Source organism: Gallus gallus, chromosome 6, assembly GCF_016699485.2.
Source record: "Gallus gallus isolate bGalGal1 chromosome 6, bGalGal1.mat.broiler.GRCg7b, whole genome shotgun sequence".
NCBI lineage: Eukaryota > Metazoa > Chordata > Aves > Galliformes > Phasianidae > Gallus > Gallus gallus.
This window is the reverse complement of record NC_052537.1, coordinates 313,419-333,930: the sequence shown is the minus strand read 5'-3', so window position 1 is coordinate 333,930 and position 20,512 is coordinate 313,419. Positions and strand designations below refer to the sequence as shown.

Genomic DNA, 20,512 nt, shown 5'->3' with positions numbered 1-20,512 from the left:
CACATGGGTGTCTGTGCATGGAGTTGGACAGGAAGTTGCATACATGTACGTGTGCACAGTGCTATGCAAATGGATGGGGTTACACAAGTGTGTGCATGCACGTGTTTGTGTGCAAGGAGGGACTTGCATGTGTGCGTGCTCAGGGGTGTGCAAAGAGGTGGGGCTGCACACGTGCACACGCAGCTAGATGTTTCCAGGATGGTATTTGCATGTGAGTGTGCAAAAGGTTGCGTTGCACACGTGTCTGCATTTACATGTATGTCTGCATAATCATGGTTAGGAGCATCGGGGTCTTTGCACATGGCTGCATGTTTTGCATACCTTTGCATGCGTACGGGTGTGTGTGCACACGGGTGTGCAAGGATGTGCTTGCATGTGTGTGACTGCACAGGTACGTGTGGGAGTACATCTTTGCACTTGTGTGTATGGTTCTGCACACATGCGCATTCATATGCGTGTGCAAGGCTGTGCTTGCACGTCTGCATGCAAATGGAGGCATGCAAGGTGCTGTTTGCGAGTGAGCGTGCAAAGGTGGCCCATGTGGGGTGTGTTCATATGTGTGTGCAAATATGGGCTTGCACAGCTATGTGCAGAGGGATGCGGTTGCAATGTCTGCACATGGGTTTGTGCAAGGCAGGGTCGCACAGCTTGACACAAATACGCCACAGGGTTGAACCGCACGTGTTCATGCACGTATGTGGCTGTTTGCACACAGGAGTGCAAAGGATGTGCATGTGTGTGCAAAGGTAGGCTTGAAATGTGTGCGTACAGATCGCTGTGCTTGAACATGGATGTGTCATTTTGCACACGTGTGTACATGCATGTAGATGTATGTGTGCTCATGGATGTCAGCAAAGGTGTTCTTGCACATGTGTGCACGTGTTTGCCTGTGGGTGTGTGCAGGTGTTTGGATACACGTGCGTGTGCACGTACAGGGGTGTGTGCATGTCAGTGCTTGCTTTTTCACACGCGTGTGCGTGCACAGGGTGCACCAGCACTGCCCCAGAAGAGTTTTCTGGGGAGGCAGAACTCACACGAGACTGCTGGAAGCACAGGGCCGGGAAGTACAGCTCTGCAGCACTGCGCGCTGCACAGCAGCCTGCAGGACGGCACGGAGCACCGCTGCGTCGGGGTGTTTGGGACGCGGGGATGAGGCACTGCACAGAACACACGCTCACACACACACAGTCGGCCAAAGCGAGCGTTTAAGCACTGCAGTGCACAGCTACCGATCCGCCAAGAGGTCCCAAAAGGACCATCAGCCAGCACAGCTCGGATTGGCTGTAAGGGGAGGGACTGGTTGGCTCAGGCCTTGCGGCATCCCCATGGAGGCAGCGGTGTCCTCTGCCTGAGTTACCTCACCCTGCTGCCCTCCTGACATGTCTGTATGCCCTGAGCCGGATCACGCACTCTCGCGTGGCCAGCGCTGAATGCACAGTGCAGCGCAGGGGGGGCAGCCAATCCACAGCTCGTTGCTGGTGCCTCCTCACTGTTACCAAAACACAACAGCGGCCCCGTTGCCGAGTTCCTTCATCACTGCAGTGATGAAGTGCACTGAATTCTGTGCACTGTACGGTTTGTTCTGCATGTGGGTCTTTCGATAGTTGCAGTTTCAGTCCGGTTACTGCATATCTGCAGCCGCGCTCGTGACACCGAAGTTCAGTTCAGTTCAGTTCAGGCAGTAGGTTGGAAGGTTCCCCTCGGGCAGTCGCACAGTCCGTACACAGCCGCTCAAACCAGGAGAACAGCATCAGCTCGTTTTTGGAGAGGGATGGGTGGGGCCGGAGGCGGTGCCCCTGGAACACTGCCCACCCGTGCAGGGCCCGGCGAGAAGCCCAGGTTGTGTCCACTGCCCACTCACTCACTGCTGGGGGATTGCCGGCACAGGGGACACCTGGGACCCGGGACTGAGGCGGTGACCCGTGGCAGTGCTGCTCTGGATGAGGCGGTCGGTGTGGAGACGGCCATTGAAGTTCCACAGAGGCTGCAGGTGATGTTGTGGCAGACGGTGGGCACAGTGACAGCCAGCGTGTCCACAGGGCTGACAGTCACGCTGAGGCTGAAGTCTGCGACAAGGAGGATGGTGTCACCTTTGTGAGCCAAGCACGTGGCCCGGTGCGTGTCCCTCCCTCCTTCCTCGTTCTCCATCCCTCCCCTATCCATCCCTCTCTACTTCCACGTTGTCCATCCGTCCACTTCTCCATCCCTCCTTTCACCTCCCACCTCCCTCCCACTCCCACCTCCCTGTGAGTATGTGTGGTGACTGAAGCCTTTATTCTTTTTCTTTGCTCAGGAGTTGGGTAACGAGCTGGGCCTTCCAAAGGCAAGGATTTGGACTCTTCTTTTTCAGACTATTTTAGCTCCTGTGATTCTGAAATGGTAGAAAGTACAAAGAGCATGCCAGCAGGACAGAAATGCAAGCAAATGAGTGCAGAATCTGTTTCCTGTGTTTATGATTCAGTTTTGCTATCTCACTTAGCATTTTCAAATGTAACTACCTATCTAGAGTTCATGATAATCCTATACAAGTAAAAATAAAATGCATTAATTATTAAATTTGAAAGCATTCAAAGCAGAAATCTGTTTTCACTATTCCTCCCTGTTCCACTGCAGTTATTAGCAACGTTCTGCAGATTCTGAAATGTTTTGCTGTACAATGCATATATACATATACATACATAATATATACATATATATATACATATATATATACATATACAAATGTATATTCAGCAATGCTGAAGCCAAATGTATTGTGAAGTGCCTCACCTTCATTATAATTTGTATTTCTGAGTCAAAAAAATATATATACAGAAAAACGCAACACAAAATTCAGTAAGAAGCAGAGGCAAATTTGCTCTCAAAGGTCACATTCTGAACTCTCCTGTTGCCTTCAATGGCCTCAACAACAGGCAATTTAGAAACTCCCTTTATACCCTGCTTTATGACTTCCATTCACCGTGGGTCAAAGCGGCTACGTGTAAGCAAAAATGCAACTTTCATTACAGACTTTCAAAAAAGTTGTTTAATATCCGATTGAGCTTCAGTTCCAAAATAAAATTGCACGGAATCAAGGAAACGAACTGTAGTGAAGTTTTCCTTCTGGGTCAGATTAAAACAGCAGACTGAAGGTCTTGTAATTTGAATGCTCCATCTCAAAAGCGTGCTGAGATAAGAATATCCGTAATCCGTATTCATGTGGTTCATTTTAGCCAGGAACTCCAAACTGCAGACGTCCCAAAAATCCACCAGCTGTGTCTGACAGCGATTCAATAAGAAAATAATGATCACAGAGGGACCATTTAAGGCCACTGAAGTAAAGCCATTTCTGAGATGTGATATGTCTGTCTCTTTACCTGATCATAACAACAGGAAAATAAAACAAAAAAATAATACAGCGTTATTTTTTTTCTCTGTATTTGAAAGGTGGTCCAAAGTTTTTGTTCTCCTAAAAACAATCTTCTTCAAGACAAGGCTCTGGGCAGCCTGGTCCATCGGTTGGTGACCCTGCACATAGCAGGGGGTTGGAACTGGACGATCTTTGAGGTCCTTCTCAACCCAGGCCATTCCATGCTTCTAACACCAACACAGAGCTACCTCCAAACCGGCAGCGTGCGACTGCTTGGAGACTGACTGTGCCAGTCGGCCAGACCTACAGGAGGAACCATTGGACAGTGCTGAGGATTCCTGGGTTCATCCGACAGAAGCAGTGTTGTGAGACAAGGCAACCGTAAGGCAGGATATGCAGTAACTGCTACTGACCAGGTAATCGAACAACCATTGCCTGTGGGGACTTGCTCAGAAGGCTGCAATAACTGCCTTGACAAGAGCCTTAAATACATGGTCAGATGCTAAACATGCTTTTGGGGTGGAACACGCTCATAGTGCCATCTGGAAAGAGCAAGGATTGCTCACACACAAGGAAAACATTCAGTATGATGTACGCCTACCAAAGAGCATGGCTATTATACTCTGTAAAGGACATCAGAAAGGTAGCACTGTACGGGAAACTGGAGATAAGATGGCGGATCAGGTGGCAGAACAGGCAGTTGAAGAAGGCTTTAATTCCAGACGGTAAACTTAAAATCTCGGAACCTGAGTCAGAACCTGTAAAATATCCTACGGAGGATAGGAATCTAATTAGTGGTTTAGAAGGGAAGAGAGCAAGCTGACAGATGGGTTCACGCCCAGATGGACACATTGTTGTGCCCGTTAGTATTGTATGGAAATTGGTTCTAAGGGAAGATAAGAAAACATACTGCGGGAACAGAGACTACCAAGTACAATCCTAGTACCAGGAACAGGGTACAAGTGGGCCTACTGGGAAAGGGAACCTGCCAGGGCAACAATGGCAAATTGATTTCTCAGAACTCCCAAGAAAAGGCGGGGGGGGCGGGGGGGTATATTGCGGTATGTTGGTCCTGATAGCTTTTTAGGGTGGCTGGAGGCATTCCCTCGTAGGACTAATAAGGCATGTGAGGTAAGTATTGTTGCAGGAGGTTATTCCAAGATGCCGGGGAACTACTTGGTCTGCCAAGGAAAGTGCACCGTCAAAAGTTAAACTCATCGAGACAAGATGAGCTGGTTACTAATTTGCTTTATCTCAATGGATGAGGGAGGTGTTCTGGCCTGGGAAGAGAGCTCCTTTTACAGTGTAATTAGTAACTGTGCTAAGACTTCAAACTTCTCTGACTGCTGGATCTGCACATGACTACCAAAGGCAGGGATGGACGTACCATGCTTTGGGGTCCCGTCACTAAATTGACCTGCTCAGCACAAACATAAAAGCGGTCAGAGGGAGCCCATTTGCTTAGGGGCAGGTGAGGAAGCTGCTGCTAACAGCACTATTATTTTAGGACCAAAATTCAACCTTGTATTTGGAGCACATAATGGGATGACCCAACTTGTAAGTAGATGCATGAATGACTCCACATATTCCCCCTTATCCTATCCTTATCCTAATGCATATGTAAGCAGCTTGTTCTTTAAGTATGTGCCTTGCTTGCCCTCCGGTATGCAGGCTAGGTGGGAATACCCCCTCTGCATCCAGCGTGTGTGCAGCGCTGATTAAACATACCTGCTTTATAACTACTCTGTGGTTATAGAGTTTGATTTCTGCACATCAGTTGGAGATAGAAGTTGGGAGCTTGGGGAGGATGGGGAAGGAGGATTCCTTGGGAATACAGCTGGTGAGGGATGGAGTTGGATTTCAGCACCAAACCAGTAAGTACTTTTGGCCCAATGGGACACACAGCATTGTAGAACGATCCATCCCAGATGGGAACAAGGCCACAAGGCACCATCTTCACAGCTGATCAGAGAGGAGTCTAGGATGGTTTGGGGTTGGGACAGTTACCCTGAGAACTGCTGTTACCCCACTGACATCACAGCAATGAAGGGGAGGGGCCCTCCCGGGAGGGGCCCTCCCTCTGCCCCGCTTTACCTCATTATCTTCCTTCCCACCTTAAACAGGGCATCCAACTGAGGGGTTTGGGACCCCTCCCTGCCCCACTGGACCCCGTAAACCTGATAGGTGGGCAACGGACCTCACTGACCCATTCTACTCCATAGAGCCCAATCCCTCCTGTAAGAAGGGGACCCATACGGCAAGGACTTCTCTCACCCCACATCCCACTAAAAGGGGGCAACAGACCACCATACCCAAGATCCATCCTGCACCACAGACCCCATCACCCCATCCCAAATGGACAGAGGATCCAGGGATCCAGCACTCCCCATGCCAGAGCCATGGAACTGAGCCTCCTCCAAAGGTTCTGGTTCTGTAGCAGCCAAGAGAGTGGCTCCAGCCAATGGGACGTGGGTTTCTGTACCCCCAGGGCCACCCCCACTGGTCCCCATGGAGGGAGTGGGGCCTGGGGGCACACTGGTCTTTGAGGCAGAAATCATATTTTCCTGTTGATCTCTCCACCCACCTGTATTTACATCCACCCTTTCATCCAACAATCGTTCCGTCCATCCAATGATCCTTCAATCCGTTTTTCCATCCATCCATCCATCCATCCATCCATCCGTCCGTCCGTCCGTCCATCCATCCATCCATCCATCCAACCAACAGTTCTCTCCTCTGTTGATCCCTCTGTCCATCTATTTCTCTCTCCAGCTCTCCCTCTGCACAATTCCAAGCAGCCTCCCCCCGTTACCCACCACAACCTCCTCTGGAGCTTTGGGGGATCTCCCCATAGCAGTGCCTTCAGGCATTTCCTTGCAACCCTGCAAGTGCTGATTTTCTGGTCCCTCTTCCTCACATCACCCCATCCCTGTGATCAAAAGCCCTCACCATTCTTAGGTTAAAGCCTCCCTTGTGAAGCTGCCATCCTACTGATGAAAATATCCTCACCTCCCTTTGGGAGGTGGGTCCCATCCCTTCCAAGCAGACACCAATCTGCAAATAGGTCCTGCAGACACAAACCCAAGGCCCTGCCACCAGCACCAGTCCTGCAGCCAAGGACTGGCACGCACCACCAGTGCCCTCCTTTCACACCTGTCCCACAGCACCACCTGGGCCCCCACACCCTGGACTACCAGCCTGAGAGCTCTGCAGTTGCTTTTGATGCAGTATTACCTGTGCCCACCTTTCTTCCTGGTCGCCTCGCACAGTGAACCACACGAGGTGTAAGGTTGGGTGGACTGCATTCATCACTTGGAGGCATCTCAGCCTCCTCACCAGCACTGAGGTCGGTGGAGCTGCGGTGGGAGCTGTGAGCCCTTCTGTGGGACAGGAGCGTCCTCTGCTGCCAGGATTCTCCAGCTTCAGTCCGTCACCAGATGCAAGGCTATGCCACGGGACTGCAGCGAGCCTGCAGCTCAGAACAGCCCCGAGCACTGCAGAGACAAGCAGGCAGTCTGTGATGCCTTCAGAGCGTTATTCTCCAACAGTTACAAACACCTGCAAAAGCAAACAAGAACCACACTGTGCAGTGATAAGAATGCACAGCTTAGCAGACAGGAGCGTAGGGCTTAGAAGAAAGCTCTATTTCAGAGGTTGGTAGGGAATTTCACATCACACAAAGGCACCAACCAAAAGCAGAGTTTCTAACAGCAGTGTTATCCAGGAGTCCCAGCAGACGGTGCTGGCACATTTGGTATGTGACCCCATAACAAGGCAGCTTAGGATGAGGCATCAGGCAGTGCTGACGACACGCTTTATGGACAGGTCATGCTTTAATAGGTGCCGTTCCAATGGCAGCAATTAATTGAGAGCAAAGGCTTGACACACAAACCTGATGATTTACACTCCCACCAGTCAAGGCAGACAGACCAAGACTATGAGGCTGACCTGTAACCAGGCTTGGGACGCAGCCTTGAGAAAGGGGGAATGCTGACAGCGAATGGGAGCTGACTGACTAGAAGGGCTACAAATATTCTTGGGAACAAGTTGGCTGGGCTGGTTAGCAGGGCTTTAAACTAGAGATGGTGGGGGAAGGGGATGTACTGGGTGACAGGGAAGACCACAGGAATGCTTTCACCTTGGGAGGTGGTAAGGGAAAAGCCCAGTCTTGCCCTGGAGGTATTAGGGAGGGTCTGGTGGTTGGCGACCCTGCACATAACAGGGGGTTGAAACTCGATGATCGTTATGGTCCTTTTCAACCCAGGCCATTCTATGATTCTATGGTAGCGCAGCTGAAGTTCCTTCTGCAGTCACTGGGGCAGCTTTCCCACCTCCAGACCTACAGGCAACATACACACAAAGTGCAGCACGGCTGTTTGTGCTCCACACTCAGAGAGCAAGTTGTCAAGTTAGAGCTTTGCAAGGACCATGGAGGTGTGGCACTGATGGACATGGTTAGTGGGCATGGTGGGAATGGGTTGGGGGTTGGATTTGGTGACCCTAGAATCATTTAGGTTGGAAAAGACCACTATGACATCAACACTGATTGTACTTCAGATGGGTTCTTTTGGAGGGGTTTCATTATCTTCCAAAAGCTGAAGCCAGGCTGCATTCTCTCCATATAATGACAAAGTTAATTCCTCCCTCTGCAAATTTCTACATTCTGCATCCAAATTTGCTTCATTTGACAGGATTTACTGGTAAATGCAGAAGAGAAGGACAGCTTGCAAGGAAATAACAAAGCCAAAATAGATTTGGTTAAAGCTAGTAAAACAAGGCTTTTTTTTACTAGGCTAAAACGGAACTGCTATTACCCAACCAGAGAATTAATTAATCAAAATCACTACTCATAGCAATTAATGAGAGAAACAAACAAACAAACAAACAAACAAAAACCTGAGAGAAATCCTTATGATCCCCTCCTTCCCATAACGCGGGACATACCCCAGGAATCCTTCAATCCTCGCTGCCACAGAGCTTCAGCAGAACGTTCCCTGTAGTCTCCTGAGCAGTCTCCCTGGGAATACAAAGGTGAATAAATGAGAAGAAAGAAGGGAAAAGTGGGGGACAGAGAGAGGAGCAGGGACAATAAAGAGGAGAGCAGAGAAGGAGAGGAGAGAAAAGATCGAGCAGAACAAAGAAAAAAGGGAAGAGAGGAGCTTGTAAGGGGGAAGAACAGAAGAGTGATGAATGAGAGGGGGGAAGAAAGAGGGCAAAACGGAAGAGAGGATACGCGTAAGGAGAGCTGATCTAAAAATGGCAAGGGAAAGAAAGAGAGAGCGAGGAGAACAGAGGGAACAGCAGAAGAGGGAAGGGCAGATGCAGGAAGAAGGGAAGGAATGGTGCAGAGAAAAGAGGGAGAAGAGTGCAGAAAAACAGAAAGTAGAAGAGAGGAAGAGAGAAGGCCAGAGCAAACTGACTTACTGAGAAAGGAAAAAAAAAAGGAATATGAATAATTTTTAAGTTCTACTGAATCAGAATTCTTCTTAAGACACAGAATTCTTTTGCAGTGCTTGTATTCTTCTAGACAATTTAAGAAGATTCAGGAACATTTTCAGTATGTCTTTGTAATGTCTGCCTAATCTCAGCCACTCTAAAATACCCAACAGGTGTCAAGGGGGGATCATCCCCTTAAAAGCACACAGCAAATCCCACTTTTTGTGTCTAAGATCAACAAGTTTACCTTAATGAAGGAGTAGAGAGACTTCCCATACATAGTCAGGAGCTCTCTTCCGATATCCAGTATATCTATCTTGAAGCGGAACACCACCACTCTGATCAGAGTGTTTGCCATCTGCTCCCAGGCCCTAGGAAGCAAAGCAACCACGTACAGCTAACACAGAACCTTCTGGAGAATCACAGACAGACACAAAGGCCTCAGTGCCCGGTCTTGTGCAGGAGCTGTTCTTAGTTAGAGCATTTCTGCCTTAATGGAGCGATCCATTAGCAGCCTGCTCCTGAGTATGACTATTGCCCCGATGTGCAGAAAAGCCTGAGCTTTCCTAGAAAAGCCAGTTTCCTGACTGGCTGCAGCTCCCGTCTCATGATTGCCATGATGCTGCTGACTCGAGCATGAAAATGCGAGAAAGAAGCAAGCAATCTTACTCCACAATCTGTTTACCTTCATGGATTTATACAGTCTTTCAGCAAAGTACGCAGGCTTGTTTCACACACACTTTACTGTAAGGAAGAGACAAGAACAAGAGAATTAAGGTCAGAAAAGCAGGAGGTTTCCACATCGCTGTGCAGCACTTTCACGGTGCAGCTGTTTCTTCTGTCAAGATGCAACTCCAGGCTAGCAAACAGCAGGTGCAGTGCAGGCATCCACAGTCAGTGACACGCTGGGAGCTGACGTCTCTGTGCCTGGTTGCCACAGCAGTATTTGGCGGGAAGGTTCCATGCCTCCTGACAGCAAACCTCTGCTGCCAAAGCATCCTTTGGCCAAGCACGCTGTACTATAAAGCACAACACCTTCTCACCCAATTGGGTCCTTAAAGCATAGAATCATAGAATGGTTTGGGTTGGAAGGGACCCCTAAGATCATCTTGTTCCAACCCCCCTGCAATCGCCAGGGACACCTCCCTCTACACCAGGGTGCTCCAGGTCCCACCCAGCCTGGCTTTGTGCCCGTAAACCAAAGACAAACCATGTCTGAAACTATGTAACAGCCAATCAAGGGAACTCACAGCACCTCTCATCATTTCATTACTTTGTAGACAAGGTTTAAAAGCAGAGCACTCACCCACAGCCAGCAAAGCATCTTCCAGGTCTCCTGACGCCTCGGATTTAATGCTGCCTGTTATGTCCTCCTTAGCAATGCCTCCATATACATCAAAAACTAGGAAGAAGAGTCCCATGGCAGAACGTCAGAGTGATGCAAAGCACCTGCTTTTGCAACAACAAGCTCCTCATGTGCTTGCACGAAGGCTGTATGATTCCTGCAGCATTGTCAGCTGAATCAGGACCGTCCCACAGAAGTAATTCATTTTCACTGCTGACGGTCCTGCCAATTGGCCTACCACAGCCGCTACCATTTTCAAGACCTGCTACTTCATGCTGGCAGATGAATGTCTTAGCTCCTCTCCCCCCTGCCCCAATGGCAGTCACACTTCACGATCTCTGCTTTCCATGCTGGAGCAGCAGCAAGTTCTATGTAGGGTTCTGAAGTCCCTTTCAGCCTCAGGAGGGAACAAAACAGCCCAAGTGGAATGGATGCAATGGGGCTCTCTTGAAAACAACTCATATCTCAGAAGAGTTTGCACTTCCTGAACACCTATGAAGTTCCTACAAAAGCATCACGCACAAACAAGGAAGGGAAGAAAAACCCAGGGCACCGCGTGAGTGCGGCTGTTGGTGCCCATCGACGACCCCCGAGAAGGTGATCTGCGTGGGGCTGAAGTACCGCGACCGCTGCCTGGAGCAGTACGTCAAGGTGCCCACGGAGCCCTCATGGTCAGCAAGTTCCCCAGCGCCATCGCCGGGCCCCAGCCACCCGCCCAGAGACCCCGCTCCTCCACCTGCAGGCAGCCGACAGCTCGCCGCTCTCCAGGAAGGCCCGCATGGAGCGGGGCAGGGCGGGCTCGGCCTCGCTGAGGTCCACCACATCCCCGCCCTCCTTCTCCTCTCCTTCTTTCTCCTTCTCCTTCTCCTTCTCCTTCTCCTTCTCCTTCTCCTTCTCCTCATCCTTCTTCTCCTCCCCCTCCTCCTCCAGCCCCAGCCGGGGCCCGGCCGCCCTGGGGGCCGTGGAAGCGAAGCAGGCGCATGGCGGCAGGCAGCACCGCGGACAGCCAGGCTGGGGCCATCCGGGACGCGCGCAGTGATGACGCAACGACGGTGCGACGACGGAGGGAAAGGCCCCCACGCGGAGTGCCCGCCCCCCTTGGCGGACCGACCAATGGGAGCGCGGAGCAGGAGGGGCAGCCGCGGACCCGGAGCCTCCATGATGGCGCCGGCGCGATGGTGGAGCTGCGGGGGTTCCGTGTGGCGAAAGCGGTGCTCCGCCGCCCCACGTCGCCGCCGCCACCTGCCCCGTGCCTCGGGGATGCCGGACGGTCAGGGGAGGGCGGCGCAGGGGCAACCGCCGTCGGCCCCGTCCGTCCCCCATCAGAATCCTAGTCTGTCCTCCGGAGAGGGAAACTGAGCCGTCCTCCCATCATTGCAGTGGGGCACTGCTGGGCTGTGAGAAGCGGCGGCTGACCACAAGCAGCGGGACCCGCCCGGCCTCCGGGAGCAGCTCCTGGCTGAGCCGAGCAGCCCCGAAAAGAGAGGGACTGATCCCGCGGGTCGAGACGTGTTTCAAGCCTGGCAGAGAGTCAGGCGGGCGCCTTCGGTTCTTGCTTGGCTCAAATCGGCAGCAGCGCGTGCTGAGCTCCCTGCCCCGCAGGTGGAGTCCCCAACTCCCGTTTTCCTTATCCCGGTCTGTCCCCGTGCGGAGCTCCCGGAGCTGCGTGAAGCCGACACGGAGCCGCTTCGTGTTGGCCCCGAGGAGGGGAGCTGTGAGGGGGGAGCGATTGTTAGGATGGAAACTGGTTGGGAATATGGACATTTCTCTGCTTATTGCTCTTTATGTGAAATGATTAAATGTTCTGCAGCTCCAAAGACCCTCCCACTCCAACCCCCCTTTCCCTGTGCCCACCTCTGGGTAAGGACGGGGCAGCACCAATGGCAGCGTCATAGGACTGCAACCACCAGCCCCATCCTTCCCCCCCACATCCCCTCCCCTCCTCAGCGCTGCGTGGGAAATGGTTGGGGTAGGATTCTGGGAGAGCTGGGGCGGCTTGGCCTGCAGAAGAGGAGGCTCAGGGGGATCCCAGGCACGGCCATCAGCCCCTGCAGGGAGGTGCAGAGAGGACGGAGCCGGGCTGCACCCAGCGGTGCCCAGCAGCAGGACCAGAGGCACTGGGCACCACGCTGCAGCACAGCAGGTTTCCCTGTATGACACCTCTGAGCCCCCACATTGGGTCGTGTCATTGGCTATTTTTGCCAATGGTCACGATGCAAGAGTTGAGTGCATCCTTGTGACATCCACCGGGCATCCTAAGGCACGAGGTGCTGCTGGCACTCCTGAGGTTTTTAAGGGGCAGCAGGGAGAACCGGAGGGCTCAGGGCAGTAGCTGGGGGCTCTTGGAGGCACTTTGAGGTGCTGCGGGTTCAGAATTGTGTTTTTCCTCCCGTTTCACACAGAAGGTGGCAGTTTGGCTCAGTACCTCGAGGTGGCAGCAGGACCCCCAACAACAGAAACGTCTGCTGCCCAGAGCCCCATGTATGGCTGCGAGAATGATGGAGGGTGTACTAAACGTAGCACATGCACAGGGCTTATGATTCCCGTGACACAGGGATGACATATTCGTATAGCCTTTTCTATTATATTGCCAGATAGTATTTCAGCGTTAGAGAGATATGAATCGTCGGAGAGTATTCCATCGTAGTTTAAGCCTAAGAGGGCACCATCCTATAACAAAATACAGAGTGAGCCTTAAACGTTGTCATTCAATTTAGTTCCCTAAAGCAAAGCAAAGCAAAACAAACACGCAAACACAGCAGCTCCTCTCCTCCCCCTAAAATAATGGGTGAAGTCTCCCACCTGCTGCCTTTCACAAATTGCATGGCCAAAAACTGTTTTATGGAAAACAGTTGGTTAAATTGCAAACTAACTGAACTCCAATTTTCGATAATTATGAGACGTACTGTGAGTCCAGAAGGAAAATCCCTACTGCAGAGACGCACAAAAGCACGGAGCATTTGTGCTGCTCTTCTCAAGAGGAGCATTTCCAAAAGGGGGCACCAGATACATGCTTTTAAACTGCATTCCTACTGCTTTCTTGAGCCTATTTCCCCTCCTTTCCCCACGACTTCCTCCACAACAGGTACGGACCACCCTAAATGGAAAAGTACTCACATTTTGCCTGTCGTATGTTGTGCTTTTCAACACCAAAACCTGCCCTTTCCTTTGTGCTGGAATAACCTCCTTTTATTACAATTGGCCGTGTGACAGGGAGTCATTGCTATTTCACCGCGTTACTACTGCGTTCACACCCACGCTGAGCAGCATAGATTTGGCTTTACTGTTGGGTTCCTGACTGCTCAGCCAGTTTTGTTCTCCCTGGCTTCTTCCCCTGACTCAGAAGAGTCATAGGCACGTTAGAGCTTAGAGTTCCTTTTTTTTTCCTGTACTGTAGGGCTTGGCCTCCAGTTTTGGCTTTGTTTATATCCCAAGGTATCAATAGCAAATTAGTCAAGGCAGTGATGATGTCCTGCTCGGAAATGGATGTGCTGGATGGCAGAAGAGGATTCTTGGCCAAGTATGGAATCATCTCTGTTTCTTCACAAAGGTAAAATTTTTAATAAAGGTAAACACACAGAGGTGGAGTCCTTCAAGGCAGGATGCCTTGAAGGAGGTGACCCTCCACTTGACATCAGTCAGGTATTTCAGTGCAGCTGAGATTAAGGAGACATTACAAAGCTCTGAAAATGTTCCTGAATGTTTTTAGTTGTTCAATTGTCTAAAAGAACACAAGCAATGCAAAAAACAGGAAAGAAAAGAAGCAGAACAGCACCAACTGCGTGTCCTGAACAGAATCCAGCTTTAATAGAGATTAAAAATTATTCCCATTTCCTTTTTCTTCTTAGTGACTTAATTTGTTCTCACCTTCTCTCTCTGCTCTCTCCACACGCCTTCCCATTTCTTACATGTCCTGTTCTCCTACTGTTGAACCTCTGTCGTCTTTATTTCTCTTCCTTTCTAACCTTTGGAATCCCTTCCCTGATGCCCCTTCCCTCCTTTGCCTCTTCTGTCTTTTCTAACTTCACTTCTCTGCTGTCTTCCTCTCCTCTACTTCATTTCTTTTCCATACTCTTCTCTCCCTTTTCTCTGCGCCGTTATTTCTCTTCTTCCTTCTTCTGCACTTCTGTGCTCTGCTGTTCCCTCCTCGCAGTCCTCCCCTGCCCATTACTCCTCTTATTCCTTTTCTCCTCCTCACTCCTGTTTCCCCGTTTCTGCTTTACCTCTTCCCACTGATGTGGCGACTCATCTACTCTTAGGTTCTTCTCCCTTAGTATTATCCTCTCCTCTTCTGCTGGGTCATCTTCCCTCTGTCCTTGCTCCTCTTCAGCTGGCTATTAATTTCTCCCCGTGACGGCTCCTATTGTGCCATTCTTTCTTCCCCGCATCCTCACTTTTCCTTCGTCTGCGTCTGCACTCCTCTTCACACTGTTCTTTTCTTCTGTGTCTCCTCAGTCCTCTTTCTTCGGCATCTGCACTCCTTTTCTCCTGTTCTTTCTTCTCTGTATCCTCACTCCTATTTCTTCTGCCTCTGCTCTCCTCTCTTGCTCTTCTTTATTCCCTGTATTCTCACTTATCTATCTTCTGCATCTGTTCCCCTTCTCCTGTTTTTTCCCCTGTATCCTCACTTCTTTCTTCTGACCGCTCTCCTTTTCTGCTCTTCTTTGCTCCCTATATCATCTCATCTTCTGCATCTGTACTCTTCTGCTGTTTCATTTTTTCCCTGTATCTTTCCCCTCTTCCCACCTCCTGTACTTCTGCCATACCTCTTTTCTCTCTTCTGCTCTTAAGCTCCTCCTCCGCTTCTGCTTTTCTGTCTCATCTGTATCCACTCATCGTTTTTTTCAGCTTTTCTTCCACCCGCTTGTTTTTCTTACCTTCATCCTCTTTTTCTTCTCTTCCTCTTCTGCTCTTGTTTCTTCCGTGTCTGTTCTTCTCTCTTTCTGCTCTTATCCTTCCCAGCATCTGTCATAGCTTTATCCTCTCTTCTCTTCTGCTCATCTCCTCTTCTGCTGTCTTGCCTGTATCAGATCCTTTCCTCTGTTGCTCTTTTCATCTTCTGCACTTCTTCCTTACCTGTATCCTTCCTTCTTCTCTTCTACTCTTGTTTTACCAGCATGCTTTTTCCCCCTCTCCAGCTCTCCAATCTGTTCCTGCTCATCTCTCTTAATTTCATCCTCAGTTCTGCTCTTCTCTCTTACCTGTATCCACTCATCATAGGCCAAGGGAAGAAAGGTGCTTGCTAAGCAAAGGCAGGCAGGTGCTTGCTTAGCAACGGCAGGTAAGGGTGTGCTTGAAAAAGGTCTGACTTGAAGTGAGGGTGCAGAGCAGATTTAACCTCTGCGGGTGTGTATGCCAGAGCATGAAGCATCGTCAACGAGCACAGGGTAGCACCAGCTTGACACAGGGGAAGCTTCCACAGAGCCCCCAGTAGGAGTCCCAGGGTGATGAGATGAAGCTGATTTTGGCAGCATTAACGGTGGTTTTCCAGGATCTGTGCCTTCTAGGGCTGGGGGCTGTCACTGGGGTGGCTTTCACAGGACACCCCCCAGCCCACCTCAGGACCCACGGGGAGTCTGTCGGTGACAATGTGTCACTGAGTGACAGCATCAGGGTGGGAATGCGTGGAACACAGTGCCCAGGGCAGAGCCAAGCGGCGCTGGGGGGGGGTCAGCCCCAGGGAGAAAGCCTCTCCCATGGAAGAAACGGATTGCTTAATGCCGTGGGTGAGATTCACGATGGGAATCTCCACAACAGAAAGCGTTGTGCTAAACGTGTGAGGTGAAGGGATCATCACTATCAAGATAAAAGTCACAGTATGGAAGATTTAGCGATGGCGTGCTGACTAGAAGAAAAAAACAACTCTTGCCTCGTGATTTTTCTTTCGGTCTCTCTTATCATCATCTATTTATCTCATCAGCAGATCTGAGGCTGACCAAAGCCTGTTGCCATGAGCTTTGCTGAACCCATCAAAACTGAGGCTCAGAGGTATTACACCAGCACATAGCATAGGAGAACCCCATCACCTCCATCGTCAAGGGAAGAAGAAAGGGGAACTGTCACAATTAATTACCTCCTCTAAATTGATAGTTGTAGGCTTCTCGTCACACACTACTGCTGTAAAGCAGAACAACAAAGATGTTTACAGCTGCGATAGGGATTTTTGCATACGTGCAACCACACAAGGCTGAGCACACTCCTGTCCCTCTGACATGTTGAGAAATAGCCAGAAGAGCGCAGTGTGCTCTTGCTGTCAGGCTACATACTCCGAGCATTTCCAAAGGCATGCTGTTCTGTAGAACATGCTGAGCCGCCCGGACAGTTGGTGCAGGAAGAACGCAGCAGTATCAGCGCACTCCATCCCGGGGATCTGAATGCATTTGCAGAGAGAACAGGGAAATAAGAGGTAAGAGAGAGAAAAAACAAAGCAGGCAAATAGCAGAGCTGTCCACGGGGGGCGGGGCTTAAGGCAGGGCCTGTGCCGGAGGGTGGCCCAGCACAGTCGGGGCCTCGGGGCCCAGTCTGGAGGGGGCCTGGCACAGTTGTGGCCACCTTTGGGCCCAGTCTGGAGGGGGCCCAGGCAGAGCCAGGGCGTCGGGGCCCAGTCTGGAGGAGGACCAGGCTCAGTTGGGGCTGCTTTGGGGCCCAGTCTGGAGGGGGGCCCAGCACAGTCGGGGCCTCGGGGCCCAGTCTGGAGGGGGGCCTGGCACAGTTGAGGCCTCCTTTGGGCCCAGTCTGGAGGGGGCCCAGGCAGAGCCAGGGCGTCGGGGCCCAGACTGGAGGAGGACCAGGCTCAGTTGGGGCTGCTTTGGGGCCCAGTCTGGAGGAGGACCAGGCTCAGTTGGGGCTGCTTTGTGGCCCAGGCTGGAGGAGGACCAGGCTCAGTTGGGGCTGCTTTGGGGCCCAGGCTGGAGGAGGACCAGGCTCGGTTGAGGCTGCTTTGGGGCCCAGTCTGGAGGGGGGCCCAGCACAGTCGGGGCCTCGGGGCCCAGTCTGGAGGGGGCCTGGCACAGTTGTGGCCTCCTTTGGGCCCAGTCTGGAGGGGGCCCAGGCAGAGCCAGGGCGTCGGGGCCCAGTCTGGAGGAGGACCAGGCTCAGTTGGGGCTGCTTTGGGGCCCAGTCTGGAGGGGGGCCCAGCACAGTCGGGGCCTCGGGGCCCAGTCTGGAGGGGGGCCTGGCACAGTTGAGGCCTCCTTTGGGCCCAGTCTGGAGGGGCCCAGGCAGAGCCAGGGCGTCGGGGCCCAGACTGGAGGAGGACCAGGCTCAGTTGGGGCTGCTTTGGGGCCCAGTCTGGAGGAGGACCAGGCTCAGTTGGGGCTGCTTTGGGGCCCAGGCTGGAGGAGGACCAGGCTCAGTTGGGGCTGCTTTGGGGCCCAGGCTGGAGGAGGACCAGGCTCTGTTGGGGCTGCTTTGGGGCCCAGTCTGGAGGAGGACCAGGCTCAGTTGGGGCTGCTTTGGGGCCCAGGCTGGAGGAGGACCAGGCTCAGTTGGGGCTGCTTTGGGGCCCAGGCTGGAGGAGGACCAGGCTCAGTTGGGGCTGCTTTGGGGCCCAGGATGGAGGGGGGCCTGGCACAGTTGGGGCTGCTTTGGGGCCCAGGCTGGAGGAGGACCAGGCTCAGTTGGGGCTGCTTTGGGACCCAGGAGGCCCAGGCTGGAGGAGGACCAGGCTCAGCTGGGGCTGCTTTGGGGCCCAGTCCGGAGGGATGCCCGGCAAAGCCAGAGCCTTGTGGCAGCAGTCCAACTCTCAAGTTCAACCTTTAACCATAACCTAAAATGGTAACCGTAGTGAAAGGTAGTGGCAGATACAGCTGCTTTACTGTGTTTTAATTTTCCCAAGAATGGTGAAGGACTCAAGCTAGTAAAGAAAGACCCCTTTCTGAAGAACAGGACTCAGAAGGTATTAGCAGAGAGCAGATGTCCCAGTAGAGATTCTTCCCCTTAGACAGCCAGCCCTTAAATGAGGTTAGGGAGGGCTGGGACCAGGCTCCACCCCTTTTCTGCACAGGTGAAACGCTTCCAGCCGTGCTCCGCAGCAGACCATGTTTTAACAAAGGTGAAAGCCTGTGAAACAAAAGAATCCCTTCTTACTTGTTTCACGTTTGTGTTTGTTGACCGCAGTTCCAACCAGGTGGACTCTCAATGTCTTGCAAGCGACACCTAGAAGCAGGTACAGGCAGGAGGTACAGCACCCTGCAACCTCCAGGTGAGTGACAGCAGCCAGGCAGGGCTTTGACCTCTGCAGGGTGATTGTGTGGAGCATTATGCACAGGAACAGCTGAGTCTAAAGATGATGGCAGAGCTGCAGAGCTAACCATAATAGAGAGGCACAGCGGCTCAGCTCGTTTCCCACCGTAACGCAGGAAATAAGAGCCACGAGGGAAATGCAGACGCACTGTGCTTTCCTCTTTTGTCTCATGCCTTCTGGCCCTGTCAGAGGGGAGGAATGAGCTGCGCTTCCGCAGAGACCTTCCTCTCACAGCCACTCACCCCTCAGGTTGGAGCACTCCTGGCTGCAGGGTGGGAAAGCCAGTTCTTGCCTGATGGTATCTGCAAAGCTGAGAAAGAAAGACAAACTATGGCCTCTTCTCTCATAAAGTGAGAGGGGAGATCCTGTGCTACTGGGCTGCAGTCAAGAGTCTGAGAGAGTCTGTGTTGTGTGAGATTTTAGAGAGAGCGCTGGGGAGTGTGGGAGCAGTGCAAACCTGCCGGGATGCTTTTACTTTCAGGGGCCTTTGTGCAACACCAGATGTTCATGTCCTAGAAGCACGTGGCGGAGCACGTCCTGGGATCAAGGTGCCATGGACTGGAAAATGCAGCTCTGGACATACAGGCTTGGCGGAGTTCCTGTGTGAAGACAAAACTCCCAGTACTCCAGAAACGTGGAGGCAGAAGAGCAGTGACAAGGTATCTGTATGTCTGTCAGTATATGTGCACAGCCAGGAGTGCGTGGGCAGACAAAGAAGCGTTGTGCAGGCAGGGAAAAATGAGTGCTGTGGGTCCTGGGAGCAGCAATGCGGGAGGCTCCTCCTGCTAGTGCTCTTCCGCTGGAACGTCCCTTTGGTTTTCTACCTGGGAGAATATTTGAACCCGTTGAAAAAGGTCTGACTTGAAGCGAGGGTGCAGAGCAGATTTAACCTCTGCAGGTGTGTATGCCAGAGCATGAAGCATCGTCAACGAGCACGGGGTAGCACCAGCTTGACACAGGGGAAGCTTCCACAGAGCCCCCAGATGGAGTCCCAGGGTGATGAGATGAAGCTGATTTTGGCAGCATTAACGGTGGTTTTCCAGGATCTGAGCCTTCTAGGGCTGGGGGCTGTCACTGGGGTTGCTTTCACAGGACACCCCTCAGCCCACCTCAGGACCCACGGGGAGTCTGTCGGTGACAAATGTGTCACTGAGTGACAGCATCAGGGTGGGAATGCGTGGAACAGTGGCGCTGGGGGGGGTCAGCCCCAAGGAGAAAGCCTCCCCCATGGAAGAAACGGATTGCTTAATGCCGTGGGTGAGATGTTGGAGAACAGCAAATTAATGAGGTTAAAAGGTGCCGCCCGGGTACTGTGGGAACCTCCTCCCACCCTGCAAGTGCTGTCCAAAGCTCTCCAGTGCCCCCTGCTGCTCTTTGCAGTTCCCCACTAAGCTCCCGTTGCCTCCCAGTATTGTCCAGAGTCTCCTTGTGCAAACTCAGTGCCCCCCAGTGCTGCCTGAAGCCACCCCAGTGCTGTATGCGGCCCTCAGTAGCCTCCCAGTGCCCCCCAGTGGACTTCCCAGTGCCTCCAGTAGTGCCCAGTGCCCCCAGTTCAACACACCCACTGCTCAGCACGTGACCGTTGCCTTCCCCAGGAACAAAGCAAGGCAACAGAGACATTGACAGCAGCGATGGTGGTGGAGATGTTCAGACTGGAGGAGCTCTTGGCTCGCTGCAGCCACCCCACCACAACAGCATCCCCAGAGGTGGGCACGGGGACCTGGGGGGGCTTTGGTGCTGCACAAACGACTGCAGGCAGAGGTGTAGGAAAGTGAACGCCAAGCATTTAATAATTGAACGTACAAAACAGCAAATAAATGACAATAGATATTCCCAACCATTTCCCACCCTGACAATTGTTTCTGATCCCACCCCTAAAATTCCCACCCTCTAATCAATTTCCCACCCCCCAGCTCCCACCCCGCAATCAATTTCTCACCTTCCCCCCCCCCCACCCCCCGCCCTGGCTCCCTCCCACCAATAGTTCCCTCCCTCTGCAAAACACTTCCCAGCCCCCCAAATTCCCACCCCAATAATTCCTTCCTCCAAATTCCAACCATTTCGGAGTGCAACATGATCAGAGTACAATTTCCCACCCAGAATTGCCACCCCACAAAATTCCCTCCCCCTCCCCACA

At 52.1% G+C, this 20,512-nt stretch overlaps 1 protein-coding gene and 1 long non-coding RNA gene across 3 annotated transcripts in view; one reads left to right on the top strand and one right to left on the bottom strand.

Annotated features, from left to right (window-relative positions):
• LOC121111076 (protein MANBAL-like) overlaps positions 1–20,512 on the top strand; it is a 614,289-nt gene that overhangs the window by 375,568 nt on the left and 218,209 nt on the right. The window lies entirely within an intron of this gene.
• Positions 2,256–3,023, bottom strand: LOC121113313. Its single transcript, XR_005860736.1, has 2 exons — positions 2,770–3,023; positions 2,256–2,371 (listed from the first exon to the last, which is right to left on the bottom strand). It is a non-coding gene; the product is annotated as an uncharacterized LOC121113313 (long non-coding RNA).